Consider the following 26719-nt stretch of genomic DNA (forward strand, 5'->3'; position numbering starts at 1 on the left):
TGTGTGTATACACTGAACTAATTTTTAGTTAGACCTTACTTTAAAAATATCAACTAAAAATACCTTAATGTCATATCCATCTGAATAGTGGCTACAACCAATAGGCATATCAAAGCATTGTTGAATGGAGTTATATCTATAATTTATAATTTTTAAAATGTCAAAACATTTCTGTACAATTAGTCACAAGATATTTACATTTCATTTATTTGGTTTTAGGATGCTTGAATACAGCAGATGGATAGTTTGTTGAGCTGATATTTTTCATCAGATAGACATGGCCTGTGAAGTTGAAAATGGATTTGATTTTCACCATCTGTACAATGAATTTTTTCTTTCATATTTAGCACAGTGTGACATCTAATTTGGTTACTACAGTTGCTCTTCATATTTCTATAATCAAAGAATTATGATTTATTTGAAACATTATATATTATATAGCACTATTCACTTATTGCAAAGTAGCCTTGAATATGACGTTAAAATTATTTTCCACTTTAAAAGGTAGCTATCTGTGTTTTACATTTTGTTCAATAATATTAAGATAAAAATAAAAAGACCCCTCTAAACAAAAGTCATTTGTGAATTATTCGTATTTTAATAATATTGGACAAAAGAGGAATATGCTTTGCTATAGTTTCTCACTGTGTATTCCCTAAAAAATAAATTAGAAAATTAAATTTACATTTGAGGTCTGCTACTTTAATTACAATTCAGCCTTAAAAGAAGAACACATGTCCATGTTTCTGAATCAATATTGAAGTTTTCAGTGTGTGATTGACACTAGTAATCTGAAGAAATAACGTGGAAAATGTAATAGATCCAGCATTTAAATGATTTAATCCAAATGATTCCACCAAAAGGTTTAAGAGAATTATATGACATGCATGTGAAGTTTTATCTTTACTTAGGGCATATATTCATGTAACCAGATTCCAAGAAAGTAAACTATGACAGTGGTTTACCTAGAATATTATCTTGTGAATTCATCATTGCTATCATGCTGTGCAATTAATGGTGGAAACAAATACTACCATGATAGAGCAAAATACTTTTTATTTCATGAGAATACTTGAAAATATTTTAATATACAAGAGGTATAAAAACATTATGTTATATTTATTTCTTAATAACCTAATTTAAATACAACCAAGATATGGCACAAAAAATTATCAAAAGGCCTTAAGGTGTAATAAAGAAATACCTGAGCTTATAGTCAGATAGAGTGGACTATATAGCTTTGCTGAATTCCTTAGAATTTATTGTACACTGTGAAAGTTACTAAAAGTTATTAGGCTTAATTTTCTACATCAAAAAATTCTGAATAATAACAGAACCAATTTCACATAATTGTCCTAAGCAATAAAATGATCCACATCTGGAAAATAACAAAATGCCTACAACGTAAAGCTGGAAAATAGAAGTTAAATATTATTGTCATTGTACAGCATCTCTAGCGATCATGGTTTATATGTATATAATAATTAAAATATACATGCAACAATCTTTTTACTTAAGTTTTATATTAATTTTATATTATGTATACTATATATTAAAATTGATATTTTAATCATATCAAAATGGACCATTTTTTATTTTAAAAGAGAAGTGGCTTATCTTAGGTTATGGGCTAAATTGTGTCTATCCAAAAAAAAATCCATGTGTTGAAATCCTAATCGCCAGTACCTATGAAAGTGACTAAATTTGGAGGTTGAGCTTTCAAAGGAGTAAGTTAGTTAAATGAGGTTATTAGGGTGAGCCTAATACAATGTAACCCGTGTCTTTATAAGAAGAGATTAGGACCCAGACCTGTACATAGGAAGAACCCTGTGAAGATAGAGAGAGAAGGCAGCCCTCTGCAAGTAAAGAGAGGTTCAGAAGAAAACAACTCTGTTAATACACCGACCTTCTTCTTCAAGCCTTCAGAACTGTGAGGAAATTAATTTCTGTTGATATTTGCTATGGCATCCCTAGTGCACTTAAAACATCTTCTTTGATTACATTTAGGTTTTATGCTTTTATTTTTTTCTTGTTAATTATCTGTCTTTTCTAATGGCAATAATATTTTGTTAATCAACTTTTATTTTTCTACGTATTTATTTTTTCTAATTTTATGTACTATTTAGAGGCAGTATAAGAAGGGATAAATGTGATGGGAAGGAGTGAGAATGCTGGAAATGGAAATATACTGATTCTGTAATTTGAAGTTAATTACTGACAATTATTAGTCTTGCAAATTTGGGAAAATCTTTTAACCTCTAAAGTTTTCTGAGACAAGTGTGTCCCCCATTTCCAATGTAGGGGATATATTTTATTTCTAAATCCTTAGTAAGAAATAAATTATTTAAGTAAATAATTCACCTAGCATAGATTTTGATGTTGAGTTATTTTTTGTTTTTTTTGTACCCTGATATTTTAAATTTAAAATAATTCAATTTATATTGAAAATCATGAATTGATGTTTAAAGTTTAAATTGCTTGTACTGAGCTATCTAATATTCATTAGAATACTATCGACTCATGTCATGCAGAAATTCATAGTTTTTGACTAAACAGGGTGGATTGAATTCTTCTTGTGTGTTATAAAACTTAGTATCTTCTGCCTTTTACTAATGATAAAAATGTAGAGCACATATGTGAGCACTCATCCAGAAAGAAAAGGCATCATTTGTAACAACATACCCAAAATGATTTGATTGAAATATTTTAAAGGTATATTTATGTGATTCTGTACTTGGGGGAATTGGTGGGTAAAGAGATGTATTAAGATTTAAAAAAAACTACTATTTTTATTCATTTAGCAATTTGTTTAGGTGAGCTAAATTAACATTGGTCTCCCTCTATTTAACTCAATCTCCATAAGACATGAAATGATCGTTATCTGAATTTTTTTTTCTCTTTAGTGTTTTAAAGATATCTTTAAAAAACATCTGGCACATAATGGCAATTATTGGAATGAAAAAAATTTGGCAAATTGGGAAAAATGTACACATAGTCAAGTTTTCATCAACAGAATTTTACATTTCTTTTGAGTCTGTTTGGTATTAGGAACCTTTTATTTTAGAATGGTTAGCCAAAAATATAAAGAACAATACATACTTTTATGAAACAAAGAATTTCTGGATTTAAATTTTGATTGAGATTTCCTAATATGTATCCATAAGAAAAGGAAAAGGGACTACATACCACTGAGATGAATCCAAATAATATACATCAATAATATTTTGATAAAATTAACCCATTAGTTTGTAGTATTTATAGAATATGGGTGATTTATCATTTGTTTCTTGTGATATATTTACACACACATTTTTAAGAAATCTTTAATATTTGAACTACATAACTGAATTCATAACTAGGCAATAACACATGACTAAGGGAAAAAACCCTTTGGTTTATTTTTTTTCAGTATTTATATTTTTTTATTAAACCAGATGGTGGAGGAACGTGTTGCTATCTCCAACTTTTTGTGATGTATTAACTGGCAAAAGATCAAATAACCTGGTGTGCATCTCTGAGTATCGTTCTCACTGGCAGCCAAGTTTTTCCACTTGAGCCTGGCTATTCTAGCTCAAGACTCCATGAGGACGAGGAAGCAGTAATGATTTTCTTTTCTAACTCCTGTGCGAGTCTGCCACTTCTCCCCTTGCTGCAAACGGAGAGGCCCTGGACAAAACCAGCTGCAGCACTTGGCCAGGCAGAATTCCTAATTTGGTCTCGACCTGAGCTGAATTCCAAATACTGAAAATAAAAGGAGAAAATAGCAATGTAGATAGGCCATCCTTTCAAGGCAGATACACATTCAAGTGTCTAAAAGAATGTCTTGGAAAACAGTAAATTTGCTTATTAGAGCAAGTGAAGGAGATTCTTATTTTAAGAACTGGTACAGTTGTCAGCCAAGAGAATGATTCCTTATACCAGAACATTCTTGGATTAGCCAGGTTGTAAAGCAATATTTTTGTGTTACGATTTTACAGTGGGTAATGTTGTCTGTGTGTATGTGTGTGTATATGCATAAACATGCATACTATATAAAATATACATGGAAATTTTTCTATCTTTTTGTGTTCTATATAAAATTTAAATCAATTGTGCTATAAAAATGTCCTAGTTCTTTAATGAAGAGAAATTAATGTTAATTAAATCTATTAATTTCTATGTTGATGCTAGCATTTTATGGAGGCAGTGCCATATGTCAGGTTCGTATAAGAAATAATAGTTAACTATATAGATCCATTGGGTTGTATAAATCTATACTATGTTATCTTTTACCATTCAAGTCTCCTGGCTTTATAAACTTAAAAATAAAAGGCCAAGATATAAAGAAATAAAATTCTGAAATCAGATCCATCATAGTTTACAACATGATCCCATCTAGTCCACTGGGGAAGTAAGTTAGTCTTTATTGCCCCATGTTTTCTTTTCCCCCAAATAATTATACCCCAATGACTGTTTTCCCTTATGACATCTTATGAGAAGCTCATAATAAGTAACAGATAGTATTTTCTGGCTTTAAAAAATATCCCTGATCACTCACAATTTTTATGTTGCAGAAAGGTATAATGAAACTTAAAAAGTTCATATAACAAAATAAAATAATATATTTAAAATTAGCTGATATTTAAAATTTCCATATAATTGTGCAGAAGGATTCATGATAAACCATATAATCCTTGAGATTTAGATATTTGATTATTGTGTTTCCTGTTTATTATACATATGACATATACAGGATTTTAAAATCCTATGCGTATTGTGGCATTCATAATAGTTTATTTCCCTTTTGAGCTTTGCTACGTGCTAAGCAGGTGGTGACTAACTTACGGTATTTTGAACAAGAACATAAGGCTCCAATACTTCCTAAAAGTCTTTTCCTCTAACCCTATCTCTGCTTTGTATTAACCTCTACCCTTAAAGGAACTTCTCCATTTGAGTTTAAAAAATAGTGTGGGTGAAGTGTGTATCTCAATGATGACCCTGTAAAATGCTGGCATTACATTTGGACATTGAATAAGGCCCAGTATTCTATTATTTTTATATTGGCATGAATTAGTTTTATTACCTAACCAGGGGTCTTGAAGATATTGCTGCTGACCTGGGGCCTGAAATGCTCATTTACTCACTGAAAACCTCCAGTGTGGCCCTGACAGGAAAGGAGTGTCTAAAAGAACATAGGGCCTAGAGTTAGAAGCTGACAGAAAGAGAACATTGAGGAAGTGAGAAGAAATACTGGAAAAGAAGCACCATTTTCTTCACAAGTTTGCCTGTGTGAGCTCTGCATATATGAAACAGATGCATTTTCACTGTGTAGACTAAATTTCCTTTGCAAAATTTTCAAGTGTTCCATTCTTGTTTAGATAAGTATTGTACAGTGTAACCCACTTTAAATCATTTCTGGAATGTGGGAGACAATAGGTTTGGGAATGTAATATCAAACATACATAATAAGTAAGTTAAACTGAAAGGTGAATATGAAGACTGATATATAAATTATTCAGTAGACTATGATCATTAAAACATAGCTTAATATAATGAGGAAGATAGGTTCACTACATATTACCTTAAACATTTATTTTCTATTAAAATATTTGGCCCTACTTTACCTACTTTGCCATGTCCATCCTATGGTAAGATATAAAATGTTTTGATCTTGTTTATAATTGCTTTTGACTAACTCCCTCTTCATATGTAGCCTAAGTGAAAACCATATAATCATTTGGAATTAGAGATAAGTTCAGTGTGTTTACTACTGACTATATACAAGTTTTGAAATATGTATGCATATTATCACCATTTTATTAATTTCATTTTTAAATTTCATTTGAAAAAGTTCACTTACAAAATTGAATTCTCCTGTTTAGTCCGTCTATCTTTATACTCACAGGTCTCCCTAATTTAATCTTAACACAGCAGCCAAGAAAATATTTTAAAACAGAAAAGTGTTTACGTTACTTTTGCTTAAGCCATTCAGTAATATCCCCTGAGATTAGAAGAGGATCAAAATTCCTTACATGATAAAATGGTATTTAACTTGAGTCTTCCAAATATTCTCTTCCTTTTGAATTGAATCACACATCCATTTTATTTATTTTGTGAACATCTTGCAGGTATTCCCCAAAGTTCAACTCTAGTTTCAAGGTTTGATGGGACAGACCCTTTGTGGCCCCAGCAGGGAACATGCGACCCTTAGCACAACAGGGTCTTTACAAGGATTTTTTTTTCATATTGGATGTAAAGCAATGCAGTCCCTTTTGCTCCTGTAACAGAAGGGTGACCCTGGCTCCTGCCTCATGAAGAAACCTCACCTAGCAGATGCAGGGAGAACCAGAGAAGGAGGCCTGGTGGCTTTTCAGGTCTGGGTCTGGCCCCTGGGGAGCCCAGAACGGTCTTGGTTTCTACATTTTCACAGCTCCACTTCTTCAGCTACCACGTTGGTTTCACTGGCCATTGTTATTTTCAGTTTATTCCCATTTTTACTCAGTATTCATTTGCATAGTTTTGTCATACCCCTGGAAAATGAAACGATATATCAGTATACATTTTTCAGTATGATGCAGTCCTAGAGTAGAGGAGGATTCCACTTCTGGCTACATCAGTTTACACCCAATGTCTTTGGGGCGATTGATTTGACTTGTCCTTGCCTTCATTTCTTCATATGAAAATGCATGATGACAGTGATTTTTTTTACATTACATTTTTCAATCTTTTAACTATCTTCCCTTTGTGAGACTTGGATTAAAGAAAGTCCTGGATAATTCAACAGTTTGCGCAGCCCTGTTCTGTACTTTTCTTTTCATTTCTCTGAGTCCACCTCTCTAACCCTTTGTACTGTCCTTAGAAAAGCCACAGGTGCTTCCACCTATCACAGTTCTTTAAATAAGCAATAAGTGACAAGGATTGGATAGGAACACAAGTTTTATTTCGAATTTCATACAATTATACACTAAATTAAAAAGCCTCACATTGACAGTTCTCAATAAACATATGTAAATAACTAAATTCTGAATATGTAGCAAAAAGCTAGAGTATAGTGGGAACTCATTTTTTCCAAACTTTTAAATGAGGCATTGCTTTTATAATATATGAGACAGAGTGGGTGCAAATATATTATTAGAATACAATATGAATAACTGACTAAAGTAATAACTTTAGTCAAAGTTCACAACAGGATGTCTAAGCTAGTTCAGAGGACTTGGGTTTGGAGAAATGACTCATCAGAAGAAAACGAAAGATTGCAGTGGTTAAAACTTCATTTGCCTTAATTTATCTGAAGTAAGTATTAACTATTGGCTAGTTCAATAATTAAATCAGTTAGGATCTGGTTGGTGATACCTGCAGAAGATACTAACTTATTTATATATCAAGAAATCCTTTAGGTTAACTCAGTGATTTATCATAAAGATTCGAGTTGCTTCATCCCTTCTAATCTTCCAACTTTAGAGGGATGCCAAAATCACCCTTCAAGGTTAGAAAAGTGCTGCAACATTTTCAATCATGAGATTGTTACATTTCAGCAAAAATAAATTAAGGAAGTAAAGTATGGAGGGATGGTGGGGACAGAGAGCTATAGACATGCACAAAGCCTTTCTCTTGGTCTCAATTTTTTATTTCATCACATATGAACAATTTTCCCTTAAAGTCACGTAATAGCTATCCAATCTCCAGCCTAAAGGATACCACAACTGGCTTAAGCATTAAACAATTAAAATACTTGGGAGTTTTTTAAAATACTGAAACTGGCTTCCATCCCCATCTAATTGATACAAAATCTCCAGGGCATCAATATTTCATAAAAACTCCTCAGGTGAATATAATATACACCTAGGTTTGAGATTTACTAGTCAAAGCCAACTGTAATTCATCCTTTTCATCTGCATGCTGTTTACTTGAATAAAATAGTTCTGTAAGCAAGAAGAAACAAGAATAATGAATTCACATGTAAATACCATGCAGAACCTTATTATAAAATGGGTTATAATCTCTCAGGTGATTCAAATGGCCCTGTAGGAAATGAAAACTCTAACAAAGGCCTCAACCCCAGAGAAAATGTATCTCAGTAGTTCCAAAAACATCCTAAAAAGTAAAGCTTAAAATGGGCTAAACTTCGTAAAGTCCTGAGTTAGCATCACCAATATGGCTTATAATTACTATGAATTACAATTCCTGTGTGCTTAGAAGTGTGGGTGTGTTTCATGATCTTAAGAGGCAGAAAGAGCATATTGAAATGGAGAATATATATTTTTTAAATTCATCCTCAAACTCTCACAACTTAAAGCAAAATAAAATGTCATTTTATATTATGTGTAACATTTTGCTCAAAATTTTAATTTCAGATTCACAATCTACTTTGCTGTCCAAACCAGATTTTACTTTATTCTCATATATGAATGTCGATTTAAATGTAAAGCAAGAAATGATAAAATAATTACAATTTAATATCTACACAATATATCATATAATATGATACTTTAAGTTCAACATTTATTACTCTTTAAAGCAATTTGCATTTATATATAAAATGTTATGTGATTTGTTGATAATTGCAGCAAAAACTTGGTTTAAATTTCAAAAAATATATTGTGTGCTTCTTCACGTACAGAAAATAAGTATAAAATACCAAATGATGTGGGTGACCTGATGTGGGAGTGAAATAAAGGTAAATGAGAAATAGGAAGTAAACCAAACAGAGGGTTCAGGAAAAGTAAAGTAAAGCAAACAAACAAAAGCCTAAAATGTTGCTGGCCAAGTTTTGCACTTACACAAATGAAGAGGCTGATGAAATCTATGGGTGTAAACATATTCCAAATGGATGGTAATATGCTTGATGGTAGTCACAGAAAAAAGAAAATCAGAAAGATTAACAAATCAAAGGAGGAAAAAGAAAGTCATTAAGAAAGTGTTGATCCTATAATACTATGGAAAATATTTAAACTCAAAATGTTTCAAATCAATTCCCACCATGAAAAAAAGAAGCTCCAAAGTGTCACAGAAATAACCTTTAATTACAAAGGTTTTTATTTTATAAAAGGCATACATACACATTTAAAAATTTATACAAATAGTTTACATGTCAGTCACAGGTGCAATGCTATATTTTAATGGAATGGAATATTCTTATTAGAATTTGTCATGTGTTCTGCTCCAATAAACATGCTTAAAGAACATGTCCTGGAGCAGCATCTTCTGTGTGGTTCGTTAGGCACAGTTTCATTTTAATCGGTTCTTAAGTCAAGCATCCCTGGAAATAGTCACCTGAAAAATTAATGAAACCTCATACGGGAGACAATGGCTTTCAAATAACCCTTTACCTGTGTTTAAAATGACTGAAAAAGCATTAAAATATTTTAAACTCAGTATACCCATTTTTTTTACAAATGTGCTCCTATTGATACAATCCATATGTTTTCAAAATCTGTATATTAAGTTGCTTAACAGATACTCATGAGAAAACATTTACATGACATGTTTAGTTTCTTTACTTGAAATACTTTAATCCCTGCTCTCTATTTCAAACAAATGCCAAGTAGAAAGATGAAAGCGTCTCTACAGAACACTTGATTAATAAGAACTTACAAATGGTCTCAAAAAGGAGGGATAAAAGAAAAAGTGAATTTGATTTAATGATCAAATCAATATAAAGTTTTTGAAATGTTTTTAGTAGTATATTTTAAGTTGTATTCAAAGACTTCTGAAACAAGAATGGTAGTACAAATGATAAGTGAGCTAATGCTTTAGAAAAATGTAGGCAATTCAGATAAGTAAATCAATATATTTACTATATCATATCTTATATGTTCACAGTGTAGAAAGTAAGTATCAAATATTTACCTTTGGTAATCTGGCATTTATTATTAAACATAAATGTCTCCAAATTTGTAAGAAATGTTTCTGCATAGCAAATGAAAAAGGAAAATAAACATTTATATGCATCTCAACAACTTTCTAAAGTTCATTAACACAAAAATGAAGTAATACAATAATACTGTATTTGGAATTGAAAGTTCTGGGTTTTTTTCCAAGTGTTTAAAGAGTTTAGGGTGAAATGACTTTGTTATTTTACATTAACTCAGTGTATCATTGTTTGCTATTGAATTTGAATTCTGACAATAACTGATCTTAGTGATGTGTTGTACATTTTTGTCCTTGCTGTGTTTTCTTGGATGATTAACTGAAAAGCTAGGAAGAAAAATGTTACATGCACTTATGCCAACAACATTTTGAACTAAAAGTCCTATAAAGGAGAAACATCAAGGGATAAATAAAATTAGAGTAGTGTTTTTATATGATCACTCTGCCATGCAACAAAATATATGATAGATATTTACAGTTTAAGTCAAAGAGATAAACTATTGTAAAGAAGGAAAATCAATCTAAAAATAAAGAGAGTTAAACCAAAGAAGGAATATTGATACATTTCATGACATGAATAAAAACTTTATGTAACAAAATATCAGAAAAAATGAAAAGGCACTTTAAAAAATATTTACTATAAAGATGATTAGAATGACTAATGATCAATAGGTAAATAAGCCTTTATAAAGGATATAAAAAAGCATATCCAAATAAAAAGGCAAAGTATTTGAATGGATAATTATTAAATATTAGGAAAGAGGTTTATCTATGAGAGTATTAAATAAAACTTAAAACAATATCCTGGTTGTTTTGTTTATCACTTAGACTTTCTAGTTCCTTTCTTTGATCTATATGCTACATTCTTCCCTCACTCAGATGCCACACTGTCTTGATTAATGTAAACTTATATGCATCTTGAAATTAGGTATAAGTTTTCAATTTTTTCATTTTTTTTTTCAAGATTTGATCATCTAGGTCCTTTGTATTTCAATGTAAATTTTGGAAACAGTTTGTTCATTATTCCAAAGAAAGTGAAAGTTCACTGGAATTATGATGGGAACTGTCTTGAATTTATCGTTGATATATTAACAACATTGGGTCTTCCAAACCATGAATATGGAATAACTAATCATTTCTTTAGATTTTCTTTAATTTCTCTGATCCATTGTGTTTTCTTATTGGTTTTTTATTATAAAGTTTTGTACATTTTTTGCTAAATGTATGGTTAACTGATATGAATTTGACACTGTTGTAAATAAAATGCTTTTAATTTCACTTTCTTATTGTTTACTGCTTGTGTTTGAAAATTAATGTGTGCATATTAACCTTTTAGCCTTGAAATGTGCTAAATACAGTTATTATTTCCAGTAGCCCTTTTTGTACACTCCTTAGGACATGAAATGGTGAAAGTGGGTATCCTTAGGGGTATGTGTCCACTATTTCACCATTAATTATGATATTAGCTGTAGTTTTATCATATTTGTCTTCTATCAAATTGAGGAATGTCTCTGCTATTCCTAGTTTTCTAAGAGCTGTTTTAAAGAAATTGATGTTGACTTTTTCAAATTTTTTTCCTGCATCTATTGAAATGGCTTAATAAAACAACCTTGCGTTACTGAGATAACATTTGCTTGGTTATGATACATTATTCTTTTAATATGCTGGACTCAATTGCCATTATTTTTAAAGTTTTGTATGTCTACATTCATGAGCAATATTAGTCCAAAAATTTATTTATTTATTTTTGTGAGGTTGGAGAACTATGGCTTTTGTGGTCTCAAAAAACAAGTAGGAAAGGGTAATACCTCTTCCTTTGTTTTCTAGATGAGTTTATGTAAGATTATTTCTTTTTAAGTATTTGGTAAAAATTCCACAGTGAAACCAACTGGGTCTGAAATTTTCTTTGTAGTTTACTTTAAAAGTTTTTGATGATGAATTCTGTTCCTTTAGTAGATATAGGGCTAGAATTTCCTATTTTGTTGCATGTGAGATTTTTCTCAGTTGCATATTCTAAGGAATATGTCCACTTCCTCCGTTTTCCAATTTGTTAGTATTAATTTAGGCAGAGTATTCTTTTGTCCTCTGATTATCTATGGGCTCTACAGCAATCATTTGAGATATTAAAATTTGTAAGATTTTTTCCCCCTTTTTTTCTGAGTAGGTGCTTATAAGGGCCTTTGTTTTGTTCTTATTGTGGGATTTTTTATATCTCAAAGAATCAATGAGTTTGTAATTTTTCTGCTTGTCTATGCTTTGTATCTAATGTTTGCTTGCAATTCACTTTTCTTTTTTAATGTATCTAAGGTGAAATTTGGGGTGAATGATTTTGGACCTTTTCTCCTCCAGCGTTAGTATTTAGAGCAGTGCTTTCATGCTATATCATGAATTTTTATATGACTTTTTCCATTATCATAAAGTTTTGAATTTTTTCAAATTTTTCTTGTTATTTCATATGTGACCTGAGCAGTTATTTACTTGAGTGATGCTGAATTTTTAAACAATTGGTATTTCCTATGACATCCTACTGTTCTTTATTTCACTTGCACTCAGTATGTTTTGATATATGGTCTGTATATTTCTGAAAATTTTTACTGGTCCTGTATCACCCTTCATAAATATAAATCTGAATTTTTATTCTGGAATTATCATATAATTTTAACCTATTTCCTGCTTTCTTAAAGATATCTAATTTATGGCCACAGAAGACTAGCAAACTTTAAAACCACTACAGATTTAAGCAGTTCCTACTTAATACGCTGACACTTTGCTGCTACAATGGGCTTAACATATTCATGGTGAATATTAAGTCTTAATATTAACATTAAATCTGTCTGCTATGTCTTTCATGAAGTGTTGTTCTGATATGTGAAACATTTCTTTATATTTTTAGATCTTTAAACAAATAATCCAACCAAGTCTCTTTGCATTTATGTAACTTAAAAATATTGCCAAACTGAAATGAAAGAAGAAGTAAAGAGGGAAAAAGATTTGGAGGAAAAAAGTAAGGTGCATAAAGCCTTATTGAGCCCAAGTCCTGCGTTATAAGTAATATAATTGTTATTGTAATGAATCAGCAGTTTATCTTTTTCCGAAGTCATAGAACATGCACACACAATGTCATTGTCTAATGCAGACCTCCAGGAATTGTTACCCTGTAATGCTTTCCTTTCCACAGAGATAATATGGATTTAATTCAGTTCTGAAAAGATCACTCTATCACCTTAATTCACAGAAAACGAAATCATACAGGCTCTCATCAACATTCAAAAGAAAAAGGGAAAAAACACAAAAAGAGCACTTTGAAACAAACTGAAAGCCCCTCCTGAATAAGCCATGAATAGGAAATTCCAGAAGAAAGCATAATACTCACTGTGGCAACAAAAATACACTTTGCCTTTGGCAAAGCTAAGGGCAGACATATCCCATATCGACTTAAGAGTCCTAAATACTGTTTAGGTGAAAATTGTATTAGATTAAATGTCATCAAAATAAACAAAAAATGTCAATTACTCATATTTTAGATGGTGTTCAGGACTAGTGCAGTGTATCTACTAAGACCATGGACAGCTCTGAATTTAGTCATAAAAATGTGATAGTGTAATTCAGTTAATAACTGATATTTGTGTTCTGAAATATTAATATTTTGAATACATTTTTGAATATAGTCCTCATATGAAACATGACTTTAAATAATTTATTTTCCTTTTCTTAATATACACAACATATAAATAACTCCTTTCCTTCTTCTTAATATAACAACAGATTACTTACAAGCAATTACCTATTTGGCTTATATTTCATAGAAAATAGTCACTTTCCTGACTCATTGCTTATGTTGAATGTTGCAATTACCTCCTGCTTAACTGCACTGCCTTTCTCAGCTACAGTCTTCATGAAATTATTACAGTGAAATGAAAAAGATCTTTCAATCCTCCATTATTCATTCCTCCGCTATCTCCTCAGCCCCCACTACCTTTCCAAGTTAATTGCCTTGCCATTGACCTTGGACTCTCATACATATAGACTATTGTACATGAACTACATGAACTCCACATGAGCTGGCCTTGTGTTGTCTCAGTACCTTCAAATCTTATTGCTCCACTACTATCCATTCACCTTCCCACCCTTCATGAATTTTACTCCAGGTAGATTAACTATTTTTTTACTCTGTAATTTTATGATCTTTCTTCCTTGTTTTGGGGTATTTATATGAGTTGCACCCTCTCCTGGAATACTCTTTCATATACCTCTGTTTCATCTGAAAATCTATTGCTTGTATTTTATGTCTCATTTTGTATGCTATCTCATTTAATGAGACTTCCATTTAAAATTTCCTATTCCTCTTGTCATCATAGTATGTAAACATCACATCTCTGTCTGTGTATTTGTTTGTATTCCTTCTGAAAATAGGTATTTTTTGAAGGAATGGCTATCACATTTACAACCATATCCCCAGGAGATAGCAGTGGAACTTGCGTATATAATCAAGGCCTATATATATGTATATACAAGTTAAATTGAGTAGAGCTCATATAGGAAGGAAAAGTGTCACACTGTATTCTAAATGCAGCTTCTACATAGTCTTAATGCACATACACACATAGTCTTTGCCTTCCATTTATTAAAATTATTCTAAGTAAGGTATTTATTTTCCATCTTAAATCTACATATCACTCATTTAAGATCTTCTGATATTTTCCTCTGTATTAATTTTTGCACATTTGTCCTTGTTTCACCTATGTTCTCCTGTGGACATCTCCATCCAGACACAAGAACATGTATGCATGTATTTTAAATAAATTTTTGAACAAATAATATTTTTTATCATTTTATTAATTGATTTATTATATGATTTTTTAATTTCGAATTTTATTTATATACTGGCCACAGATGCTATCCACACATCTGAACTGTATTTCCACTTGTGCCAAAAGGATTAAGCCAATGACACATGTTCACAGGGTAAAATTGTCTTACCTCCAATGGCCTAATCTCAGCTCACATCCTCAGTAGTGGGGGAACAATGCAGCACTTGATGAAGTCTGCTTCACAGCGAGAATCAACATCTAAAAGCTGAAAGGTGGAATTGCTATGAACTCTTGGCTACCACATTCCAGTTATCCCTGTGATAATGTTTCTGAACCTTACTGCTTAAGACCCCAAAGATCAGAAGGATCATAGGGCCTTTCTTTTGTGGTCTATATATGTTCTGAAAATCAAGATCAGGCCCACTTTTTCCTTTGGCTCATAGAATATGTTTGCCCCCCCTCTGAGCTTATTATTTAAGATATCTGAATTACCATTTGACAGAACTCCTGTTCCAATCACCTAGGCTGTAAATGACTAATTCAGGTATTTGAGCCCAACAATAGTGTGACCAGGATATTATGACTTGTGACCTGCCATTAAAAAGAAGGACTAACTGGATTTGTTCCTTTTTAAATTTTATCTAAGAAAAAGAAGTTTTATCTAAGAAATTTCAAAAATATTGAGCCCACTTACCCATTTTTAGAATTGACAAATTGATAAATCTAAATGAATGTTACAGAGAAGCCATGAAAACCTACCCTTTGAGTAAGGAAAATGGTAGAGTTAGTGAGAAGAAAGGAGGAGGTACAGAGAGATGGAGAGATCACATGATATGGGGTGAATGGCAGAATTTCCAGAATCTCCTGCCTAGCCTTAGTTCATTTACATATTGGTAGATGTTTACCAATGCAGGATGTCCCATCAATCTGGGGCAAGTGTGGAGAGAAAATAGCCATTCTCTCCTCCTCTCTGTTCCTGGTATGTGATTTGTCTGGCATTTGACAGTCACTAAGGACCTGCCTATGGAGCTCCTGTTAGAGGGGTGGGGGAAGGAGAGCTTGAGCTGCAGCTGGAGGAGACAAACAGGACTGGGCCTGGCTAGCAACTGCAAGAAATAAAAACCTTTCTGCCAACCTACCCTTTCCCTTGATTTATTTTGGTTTCATTGGATTGATCAGGGGACTTGCCCCAGGTGGGAATACTCTTCCCCCCAAGCTACACATGAGAATGAAAATGGTCTATGTCCATAAAAATGGAAGGGAATTCTATTATCAGTTAACTTCACTATTTCCAAGTGTCAAAAGCAAGCTATGGTTAACAAAAGCAGAAAAATAATTTATCGAGGTAAAGTACCAAATTGATGAGCTGAAAAATATAGAAATGACCATTTTGTTTGTTAAGCTCTAACAACTGGTTCTGAGGGAAAAAAAAACTAGCTGAAATTGACACACAGTGGATTTAATACTGAAAAAAAAACAATAAAAACTCCAAACAAAAATAGAATTGACAGTAGGAATTACCAATTACATATATTTTTACTTCCTTTCACAATGATTCTGTGTTGAAAATGTGGTTAGTGCACATCTATTTGGTTCTCAAGCAAAATAAATGTACAGATAACCTTTGGAGATGATTGGAAGAAATACATCAGCATGTAAACTATCACAGGGAATCAGCTACCCAACAGCAGGAACCCTGTTGTTAGGAACTGGTAGTCAGGTGCCCTAGAAAACTTGAAAATGACTTCCTTATTTTCCAGAACAATTTAAGTCTTTGTGGTGACTCTTACTTAACTAATTTTTTCAGCTAGCACTCAGAGAGTCCTCAAATGTAGGAGTTTCTATAGAGTCAGTTTGATACCCCTGTTCTGACAGAATATATGCTATACTACCTTAAGCTCTGCATTACTAAATAAAATCTATAAAAATAAATGTGCAATAGATTCAGTGAAAATGAAGCTGTAGTTCAACAAACACATTTTTAAGCCAGACAGAAAAGGCTGATTACCTGCAAAGACATGATTTTAAGACCTTATTTCTCATTAGCAAATATAGATGCCAGAAAGCATGCACTAATAGTTTCAGATTGCTGAAACAAAAAAAAAACTTAATTTAGAACTTTACATCTAAATTAGTCATCATTTAAAAATGAAATCAAATATAGTTAAATTACAATATGAAAAAAATAGTTTACTACTTGCAGAACATCACTAAATTATCAAAGGTTACTTTTTACGGAGAAGAAAAATAAACCCAAAGAAAAATCTCATGGCTTCTGGACAGAGCACTCGAATCCATCATTAAATTTGCTACATATGAGGCAACTGAGGTGATTTTACTAAAAAATAGCCCACTTATTTTAAAAGATGGCAGGGATTTAAGAATTCATGAACATCTCCTTTGTGGAACAAGTACGGCAGATGTGATTTTTATGGAAAGCAGTCACAGCTTCTGAGACTGAGGACTTGCAAAGAGTAAAAGTTTATATAACCAGAAGCTGAACAAGGACTGCTAATTACAGGTCTTAAAACTTTTTCTTGAACCCTGCTACTATTTCTTGCAAAAAAACCTGTACCTTATTACCAACTAAATAGAGGTTGTCTTATGATTAATTTAATTATCTGAAAATATTTAAAATAAGTTTGATTCTGCTGCATTATTTCAAATGCATATGCAACAACTACATGATAGAATTCTGATAACTAAAAAAATATAGCTGCCAAAATTTAGGCAAATAGGTTATTTCCTCTGGGCAGGCAAAAATCATAGCTATTTTACTGATTTCAAACTGCTATTTTAAAGCTTAATCAATTTAAGTGTTTGTCTAAACGGCAATAGGCTGGGGGCCATGTAATGCATAGAAATATAGAGTGTGCAATGTAGTACATAGAAAGAGTATTTCTTCACTGCCAGAAAATAAATTATTAATTCTAAATCAAAATGCTGTCAGTAAGAAACATATGTTTGTTAACTCTTCTTAAAGATTGAAATATATTTGAAGTGTTTCCTCAATGAGTAGCATCTATGGTCTAACTTTTCTAAGCACTTAGCACACTAGACTGGAGTAGAATACACTCCTGTGAAGGTCATAAAGGGAACCCAGAAGTGCCAATGCAAAGCCACTCATTTCAAAGTGTTTTATTTCTTTGTAATAGAATTCTACAAAGGATGTGTGGCTACCCCAGACATGTGCACTGATGTTATTCTCACCCAGGCTGAAGGATTTCACTCACATAAAAATTGAATTTGTTATAAAAGTCAACCTTTCATTTAAGTTATTCTGGTTAATTTGGAGTGGATCCATCATATGTTTCAGAATATCACTAATAAAAGAAAAATATGCAAAATTATGTTTTTCATGTGTTGGAAAAGATAAAGACTATTGCAGATAGAAATCAGGAAACCTAAGGAAACTATAGATAATCATTGAAATATATATTGTTTTAGGTGACATAATAAATATTGTTGAACTACCCAACATATAATGAGAATTAGTAAAATATGATAATTTCAAATCAGTAATATAACTACATTTCAACTTTGTCGATAATTTGTCAAAATTTTTGTCTTTGTGATATATTTTAAATGATTGTTTAGTTAGCACGTTTGAAAAAAAAGCATAAAAATATAATTTCCTGAAGTGCCTTCAAAAACTCTCTCTTAGACACAGTTATAAATCCTGGAATTTGAGATTGGTCCATTTTTGCCTTGGAGCATTCCTAAAGTTAATTCATTTTTATTTTCTGAAGATTATTTTGACCTACGAAATCTCACTTGCTTGCTGTTTGAAATGCACTTTAATATGTGAATTAGATGTACCAGATCTCCCCCAAAATGCTTACTACCACATTTATTTAAAAAATAAAATAAAAAAGTCTATTAGATAATACCAGCCCTCTCATTTCAAAGACACTGGTTCATATGATACTTTTGAGCTGCTTGTCATCTGCAAAATCTTGAGACTGTTTTCCTTCCAGCGTTGCCTGCACATATATCTCCGGTCTTTTCATTAATTATTGCCCCCACAACCCCCTCACTCTTACCTTTATTTTTACTCCATTTTCAAAATACTTTTCTATGAAGTAATTTGGTTTCTGTGCAATCTGGTGTAACCTACACTGTGCAGTGCCCTCAGCAAATTTCCTTTCTGAGTCCTTTGAAAAAGCAGCAGGCATGGTAACAAGAACTTTCTTGTTTACCATTTCTTTGCTGCTACTTAAGATTTGGGGAAAACATCATGCATAAAACATTTTGTCTGACCACCCTCACTATGCCCCTTGGTATACTTTAGAGACTTATTCTCAAAGCCACCATATGGCCTGAAGTTTTGCTATTGCATCTAAATAAAGACTTGGAAGTTCTTTGCTGTGTGTCCCCAATCTCCAAGACAAAATTTGTGGATTGCTTTTAAAAGTCAATTTTAAAACTAGCCGTTGGTGAAGACTAAATTAAAAACAGCTTGAGAAAAGTTGAACATGACAAAATAATAGTTCAAGGAGATTTAGAGATACTGTCAGAAGTTATGCTGAAGTTAGAAGAAACAATTTAAAGGTTATTCCAAGGAACTTGCAGTTCTCATTTTCATGCTAATGAACCAAGAAATATTAGGCTAAAGGAGTTCATCTGTATTCAGAGCATTCTAATAAACTAAATGAAAAAGGTGCAGATCTAATGCAACTTACAAATGCTGGTTTCAATAATCGTCACATTAGCTGAGTATTTATCTAATCAGTACTACTAAATTTACCATTCTCAACGATGTTTCTTTTTTTCCAACACATCATTATGGTGGCATTTTAGTTTAACTGAGGATTTCCCCCTGAATCACTTGAGAAAGAAGACTGTAACGTCTTTATTATAGAGGGATTTATTGAGTGGTAGAAACTTTTATGGGGTCATATTAAAATATTATGCTTCTCTTGTCAAGAACCATCCCATTGAAGTAGTTAAAAATGTTAGTCCCTTTATTTCTTCTTCATTCTGAAATATTTTGTTAACATATATATCTACAGAATATTGTGAAGAGAATTTTGCTACTCTACCTCAACATAATGCATGTTGTCTAATTAAAATGGTTGCTACAGTACCTCTTTTTTGTGTATTTCACTCTGCTCTCCCCCCAGTTTTTCACGCATCCTCTCTTCTTCCCTTTCAAGGCCATCAATCCTGTTTTACTATAATTTACTTAATAATGAAATACCACATCTAAAAACTGGAATATAAAGTAGTGCCTCTCAACATTTTTCAAATGTTTCAGTCAAAAAACGTATGTACAACACATGAGTCAGATTAAGGTTTCTCATCACACGAAGCAACCTGAGTCCCCGGCTCTGGTGAGCCCAGAAGGCTCTCCTAGCTGCTACTCAGGACAAAGGGAGCAACATATTGGCAAAATGTAAGTCACTTCCAGCACACCAAAAAAATGAAATGTGACAACAAGCCTTCACAATCATTTCTGATGTAGCTTAAATTTTTACTTTGACTGGAGGTTACTATACCTTCTCTGTATATTGCTTTGCTTTCTTTCAGAAAAGGGAGAAGAAATCTTTCAATTTGCTACTGGTTGATTCACTTGCAGCATTTACAAGGTTTTTGTGAAAGACTTATTCATTCTGTAATCTTCTACATGGTATGTTTCAATGAAGCCTTTGTGATAAGATTCCAAATGTAAGAGAAACTTCGCAGAGAGTGTTGAGAATAATAAATGTGAAAAGGGAAGTCATTTTAGGATTTGGGATAGTGAGAAAGAGGGACAGAGCCTACTTTAAAGCACTAGAAAATAATTTTCAATTTGGAAGTTATAATGAAATATCATTTTTTATGAAAGTGACCTTTTTTTAAAAAAAATGCAGAGGCGTGCCTTCTCCTTTAGCAAGAATATTGCATTAATAATTGTCAACCTGCAATTAGAAGAGGAGCAGGCTTTCAATTTTTAACTTTTCCCTAAAACGTTGGCACATGAACAGAAGTGCCCTGGACAGATGGGAAATTAGGATGTCATAAAAATCTTTAATAGATTAGCTGTTGCTGTCAATCTCATGGAACGAGTTACATCATGATGACTTTTTCTGAAAATTACTACAGACTTATAAGGGAAAATATTATGCACATAGGGGAAATAAAAGTATAAATAAATATCATTTCCTTTCAATATAATTTTCAAATCCCATTGTAATTGCTTGCTACAATAGACATTTTTATCTTATTTTTGTATGACAGCATCATGCAAAAATTTACTTTTTAAGAGGAGTCTACATATGTGGTAGTGTGGAGAGTGCTCAACCACTATACTGCTCAGGGGTCAGTCTTCACTTGCAGCTGTGTGACATCACTTGAGCAGATGCAGACGCTTTTTTCTGTAGTGTTACCATTTCCCTTAAGTGTCCAGTGTCCTGGGTCATCAAAACAAGGGTGGCCTATAGAGGGTTTGTTTGATAAGGGAACTAATTGTGGGTCAACAGAAGACATCAGAACTCCTTAGGCAATTAGTGTGTGACATGCTTGCTGCTGTAGGAGGAAAATTCTTTATTAGCTTGTGAAGAAAAGGCAGCCATAGCATCTTGCTGGCCTGGGTGATGTTTAGCACTCAAGGGAATTGAGATTCATGTTCTCTGCAAATGTAATCCTTAATCCTAGGGAAGGATACATTCTTAGACAGTAGTTGGTAACTTCTGCTTTTGCTTCTTCTCTCATATTAATGATGCTCCCCATTCTCTACTTTCTCTAGCCCAGTTTGTCAACCTTGGTACTATTGACACTTGAGGTTGGATGTGGGAAAATGATCTCATGCATTGTAGAGTGCAACCTATCTGGCCTCTGACATCTAGTGATGCCAATAGCAGCCCTCCACTCTTAGTTATGGCAACCCAAACTGACCTCAGACATTGCCAGATGTCCCCTTACAGGGGGATTTCTCCCAGCTGATATTCACTCTCAGACTCGTGGAACTTTTACTATCCACATGAAATATAAAGAATTTCATCTTATATTTCTACTGTAGTGGTCGAACAGAGACAACAGTCCTCTTAAGGAAATGAGTGACTTGATTCTAGCTGTCTGGAGCTACGTGGAAGATAGTCTTTTGATTCAAGTGAGCAAAAATGCAATAAAAAATAGAATAAATTAATACTTTAAAGATTTCTTCCCCAACGTCTATACATCCCTCCCCAACGTTTATACATCCTTGCATATGTAAAAGAATATGTTCACTATAATTTTGAATGCGTGAATCCATCAATTGACTACAAAAATAGATTTGTTTTATAAAATTTGTTTGGATATAACCTAGATTTTGAGGAACTAGATTCCTATTTTGTATAGTTCATAAGTGAAATGATAAGAAGCACAGTTATGTTCAATCTAATTCAGGCTACTCAATTAGTAATCTCTTCAAACTACTTTTGAGATGACAAAAGAATACATAAAATATGTAAATACACAAATCTATACATGTGTGTGTGTATATATATATATATATATAATTTTTTAAATATGCTACTCTTTTCTTTGTTAATGGCACTAGTAAAATCACAAAGATTGGCACATTCAGTTTTCTTTTATATAGAACCATTTCAGATACCATCCCAAATCATACCCACAGGCCACCTAGCAGAATAGATGAAGCAGTATGATAACCATGCTTACATGTTACCTCCTTTTCCAGTGTTATTAAGTTTGTATACCATCTACCTAAACCAAAGAACATTATAACTCCCATGGTCCCATCCTCTGTAGCTCTGTGTGTCAACTATGTGTTTTCAAGTTTATTAAATGTGGTTAAAATGTATTCACTTCTCATTGAGACTTAAGTATACAACAGTGTCTTTTGTGTAAGGTGGCCCTAGATGTTGACAATATGTCAAATTTTTTTTAAATGTCAAAAAATAGATTTATATAACAGGTTTTAAAAATAATTTGTTATTTATTATCTAAATACATTTTTGGCAAAAGTAAATAAGATAGGTGGTATATATTCTATATTAATTATGCTGGGAAGTATTCAAATTCATGTATATATGCTATGGCCATAATGTTCTCCTTAAAAGAAAACATTTTAAGCAGCTTATAATACATATGACATTTTTGTTATCTTGAACACACGTTGTCTCCTTAGAAGTATAAGAAACGTTATAAAATCATTATGATCACTGCAAAGAAATTCCCACTTCTTAGTTAAGCTTGAGCTCCCATATGTCCCTTTTACAGCATCTCACAGAGTGTTGATGGAGTGAAGGACTGTGTTCCTCACTCATTTTCACATTTCATATTTTCATATTATCCCCCTGCCATTTGAAACACTCTATCTTGGGCTCTCAGGACCTCCTCTTCTCTTCATGTTTTCAAAGGCATATTTTAAGGTTGTTGTTTTTTTTTTCTTTACTACTCAACATATGGGAAACTTTTTAGCTTGATTTATTCTATTCACTCAATACTAACTAACTTTTGAAACTTTGGCTTTAAAAAAATTTTTTGTTCATAACTAATGTACTTTGTTTGGAATGACAATGTTGAAAAGAAAAGAAAATAAACCCATGACGCCTGATTATTTTTCAGGACATATTTTTTATCTAGTATTAGTAGGTCAAAAAATACAAGTCCTGATATTTCTAGCATTCATTCATCCATTTATTCATTTATTGTAAAATATTTACTGAGCATCAACTATGATTACTATGAGTCAGCAATTATTCTAGAAATGAGGGATAAAGTGCCTCTGCTCTAAAAGAGTTATATCTTTATATATACATATGTATATATAAATATGTATGCATATTTATTCTTTCTCTAGTATTCATTAAACATATGCAATGTGTAGGGTACATTTTGAGTTTTTGAGGAAGTAGCAAGAAGCTATTTGAGAAACAATTAATGTGTCCTAATAGGACAGGTAGAAATTGTTTTAATACTTTACAACTGACCTTGGTACTTTTTCCTTTAGATCTCATGAAAATACGTCTTTCAGGATGCATGAAAATAATCCTGTCACTGGCCACATGATTGGCTATTCAAAGTATCATTCTTAACTTCCTGGTATAGAAGATTGAGTAAACATTAGAAAGACATTTTTCTAAATAAATTAGAACAATCAGTTTATTCCTCTCTGGAGAGAGATAATTAGTAGACCATTAAGATAAAACTCAATACATAAACCTAAATAATCAACTATTTCAATATTATGTTTTATGTTTAATACCATTTATATGACGTAAATATGCACAGGCAGCAGATATTATCTCAGATGTACAATAACAAACAGAAAATTTCTTCTCATTTCATTTCATTATGGTATTTTACCTAAATATGTTTCTACTTAAACACCAAATGTATACAAAAGCCTAATTTCCATATTGTTTGATTTACAGACACTTAAATTAATAGAATGGGTCAAGCAAAAGGCATATTTGCAGTTTTCCTTTGAAGAAAATGGTGTTATGAGCATATTTAAGTAATGTAGTAAACCAGTGTAACTACTTCCACTTAGTAAGACTTGGTTAATTAAGGCAATTATGAAGGTCACCAACACAGATTTCAAGTTCATCTGAAAATACAGCTAGACAGTGCTAACAGTGTTCATAGTTATTTTCAAAAATATGAAATGTAAACCTATAAAACCAGTACAGTCAACAAGAGACAATAGATACTTTGGACAAACAGCTTCCCTAAAAACATTTTCACATTGTTTCCTTGACTATAGTAGTTTTCTGATGGTTAATTTTATGTATAAACTTGACTGGGTCATAGAGTACCCAGATATTTGGATAATCATCATTTCTTAGTGTGTCTGTGAGGGTGGTTCCTGAGGAGGTTGACATTACAATTGGTAGACTGAGTAAAGCAGATTGCCTTCCCCGAGACGGTGGGCCTCATCCAATCCATTGAAAGTCTAGATAGAACAAATGGCTGAGTTGAAGGAAATCTCTCTGTCTGATTGTCTTCGAGCTAGAACATTGGTCTTTTCCTGCCTCTGGACTTGGCCTTGCATTGGAATTTACATCATCAGTTCTCCTGGTTCTCTAGCATTCAGCCTCGCTCTGATATCTCAGCCTCTGTGATCATATGAGTTTGTCCTTACAGTAAATCAATATCTAATGTCTACCTGTCCTTCTCTCTCTCTTTCTGTATATATATATATATATATGTGTGTGTGTGTGTGTGTGTGTGTATTCTATTAGTTCTGTGTCTTTGGAGAACCCAGACTAGTCATACTATGATACAGAGAAATTTAAAAATATTCAAACTACCAAATATAATGACAGTTCCTGGTTTAATAGTTAATAAAATAAATTATCTTTGCTCCATTAATGATAAAACAATAATTGTGGTCTGGATTACATAAAAAAATAGTATTTGTTGGTGGAGACTTGAGAATGGGGGGAAATCAGGTAACAACAATGTTGCTTATGTGATTGTATATTAATAACAAAATTTTAAAAAGTAAAATAAAGTAAAATAAAAATAAAGGAAAATGTTAAAAATAAAAAGGCAATACCTTACAATTTTCTTTTCAAGTCATTTCTAACCCTTCCCTAACCCCTGTCAAGCACTAATATGTTCTCTATATCTGTAATTTTAATCATTTTGAGAATGTTATATAAATGAAACCATATGACTTTTTGAGGTTGGCTTGTATTCACTCAGCATAAAGCCCTCGAGATCTAGCAAAAAAAAAAAATAGTATATGTAAAATAGTATAGATATGACAGAAGTGTTAATTTTGTAGGATTTTCTCTTCCTGAACTAAAGATTTAAGATTCGTAGTTTCAATAAAAAGAAAATACATTTCTATACCACACACTAACCTCTAAGTAGTACACATGATAGGTTACCAGTCCTTATATGTCAATATTACTTAGAGAACTATGATTTTCTTGGGTTCACTCAACACATACCTTGCAGGTAACTCAGGGGAAACTGAAGCCAACCCCAGCTGCATATCTGAGTTCTGATTAGTGTCAATCTTGGTGATCTCAACTTTTCCAAGAGTTTGTGTTTGGTTCAGGAATGTAGGTAAAAGCCTGATAACATCATGCTAATAGATTTATTGGTTTGGTATAAGTAGATAACCTGAAATAATATAATAAAATTCAAGAAAAACTGCATTTCATTGTTAGGCAAAAGATGTTCCCTCCCTCTCTATGTATATGAAAAAAAATACCTATTGTGCCTCAGTAGCTTCTACTGCTTTCTTGGACCATGAGGACAATCATGGACTGAAGCTCATACAGAGGCAGGCAGAGTCAAGAGAACCACACAGAAAGTTCTAGGGTGCTCAATACATGGAGAACACAATATCTCTGTACTTTCTATGTAAGAATGTGTTTTCCTTAATTTTAATTTTATTTTGAAATTTGGTTTCTTTTGGGGAAAACCTTCTGAAAGTAGCAGATTCTAATATTGTTACTATTTTCAGTGGGAGAGATGATAGGGAGAATGCGCTTAACAAGGTCATTCACATCTTTTATCAGAATGGGTGAAAAAAGCAAAATGCACATACTTAAAGGGTATTCCCCATATGGGAAGCTCTCAAATAACTTTGGACTGGATATGGATGTATCTTTGTCATAAATGGGTAGCTATTATCAAGAAAATAACATTTTATAGAATTTTGTATGAACATGTCTTCTTTCCACTAAAAATAAAGATATAAGACAAGTTTTTCAGGTGGATTTAGAATGTTTATTTTCTTCTGGTGAACTGAAGCCTTTGTCATTATATAATGGTCCTCTTTAGACCTATTAATGCTATTTTTGCTTTAAAGTCTATTTTAAGACTATAATGTAGCCAAAAAAGACTTCTTTTCAATAATCTTGTCCTGATAAACCTTCTTACAGATCATGTATTTGATAATATCATATTTGAAAACATCGAAGTTTAATTCTGCTATTAATAGTTCCTAATGTCTTCAGTCATGCCTTCCTCTAGGTTTTCTTTCCATATTTTTCTTCTATTTATTTATCACCAGCTGATATTTAACTGCCAGCTGATATTTAAATGATCTAAATTTAAGAAAGAATTTGTAGTTACATTAGGCAGAAAGACAGAAATGAGTGAAATGAAAA

The sequence above is a fragment of the Manis javanica genome, chromosome 5 (assembly GCF_040802235.1).
Source record: "Manis javanica isolate MJ-LG chromosome 5, MJ_LKY, whole genome shotgun sequence".
Taxonomy (NCBI): domain Eukaryota; kingdom Metazoa; phylum Chordata; class Mammalia; order Pholidota; family Manidae; genus Manis; species Manis javanica.